Raw genomic sequence first — 1,950 nt, 5'->3', positions numbered from 1 at the left:
TTTCTAGACTTTAGACACCCTGAGAAATATGGTAACTCTAAAGGGAGGATGTTTTTGTGGCTAAGTGTATATTAAAACTATCCTGAATCATACTTGGAAAAACACTACTGAGATACAATGCCTTAAAATAGTAATAATCTGCATCTGAAAAAAAATATACCTCAGTGGATGTTCCATGGGTAAGTAGGTTATCTGGGAAAATACACAGCTCACAAAGGAACAGACTGTCTGGAAAAGTGTACATTGGTGGATTCTCCACAGGATATGTGTGTTATTAAATTAACTAACTTTACATAGAAATTGTATGTATCAATCACATAAAGAATCATCAAAGAAGTTGACTGTAACTAATACATTGTGCATGTAAGACTCCAACACACATGACTAAATATGTCTGTCAGTGTAGACACCACTTTTCTTCAGAGCTGGGTGTGAAGAACTGTTCCCTCTGATAACCTATACTGTATTGCTATATATGTCAGCATTAGTTTCATAACATTAAAGGAAAATGACCTTTTATTGCTGATATTTGTTCTGTTACCTACTCCTTGAGACTTGTTAGTACTTTGGATGCAACAGAGGGATTTCTTCTCTATTATTTCCACGCCTCTTGCAGATCTCGTGTCACACAACACAGCTCTGCAAGAATCTAAAGAACTAGTTTGAACCTATATTTCAACCCTTCTTTTTTTCACTTTCTTTTCACTTCGTGCTGAGTTCTCTGGCTATCACCAAGACCCAGACCCCTATTCCTGAAAGCACCTCAAGAGCCCAATGAYTGGCATTACCAAAAGCTCTTCATGCAGATTCCAGGACTCAGCATCCCTCCACGGACAAGCAGTTAAAATTCCCCTTGGGTGTCTCTAATTATAATGTACGGTTCGTTAAAAATGACAACAGAGTTCATTGAGCCAGCATTCTTGTGATTAATTGCTGCATACTCCTAATCAGTTGTTGTTATTTATACTTCTGCCTCTGTGCGGCTGATTACACTGTACATTTACACCATTCAGAGAACAGCAGAAGGGACGTGAAGGGCTTGTTTACACGGTGCAATGGAGCATGGCGCGGATATGACTGAACTAGCGGTGACCCACGCCGTACGCTGGCACTGCACAGTGCTGCTCTGTGCTAGTCTGGGTCTTGGTCTCCTAGCTAGTCTGGGTCTTGGTCTCCTAGCCACAAGGAAACAAGGCCAAGCTCATAAGCTCTGCCTCTTGGAAGGATTTATTAGACTGTATGGAGAGATGTGGAGACATCCTTTTTTCTGTTTCCACTTGCAGAGCTAGCGCTGTCTTCAGTCAGTGAGCAATCAAACACAGCTCAGTGGAGCCATTTCTCCATAAATCTGTCTGAGAGTTGTTACATGTATATTCTGCTATGCAAATATATATGCATACATATATACATACATATTTACATATATTAGATATCAAATTTCATCAACCAGAAGCTAAAGTCTTCATTTAAGCCTACCCAAAATATCTTTAAAATATCCTAGGTCCACTGACAAAACAAAGAGATTGTATTGGAGAACCTGCTGGAGAAAACTAAAAATTCTCTGAAAATCAGTTCCTGCTCATGAAAACGAGCAGAAATTTTGAGGGTGTAAAGCTCAATTGTAAGTCCATAGAAAGGCTGTAGCTTGATATCCTTTGAGTTTACATTTGTGTGTGAATGATTTGGGGGTTTTCTTATTATCTTATCTAAAGGGGTAATCAATGTGGGGAGACTCCCCAGCTTGAGACTGAGAGCTGTAATCAGATATCTGGAGAAGATGCAGAGGAGTATCTCTGAAAATAGGTCAGCCCTTACTGAGTACATTGGATGTGAGTACAAAAATTATGGCACTGAAGTGACATCTCAGATTTTCAGAGCCTTTGTGTGGGGAAACCATAAGCTCCCTATGTTGTTAGAGACCTTTCTTATCTCTTCCTCCCCTCTCTCCTC

Source organism: Nothoprocta perdicaria, unplaced genomic scaffold (assembly GCF_003342845.1).
Source record: "Nothoprocta perdicaria isolate Ctin4 unplaced genomic scaffold, notPer1 scaffold_140, whole genome shotgun sequence".
Classification (NCBI taxonomy): domain Eukaryota; kingdom Metazoa; phylum Chordata; class Aves; order Tinamiformes; family Tinamidae; genus Nothoprocta; species Nothoprocta perdicaria.
The sequence above is the reverse complement of the archived record's forward strand: the minus strand, read 5'-3'. Positions refer to the sequence as shown.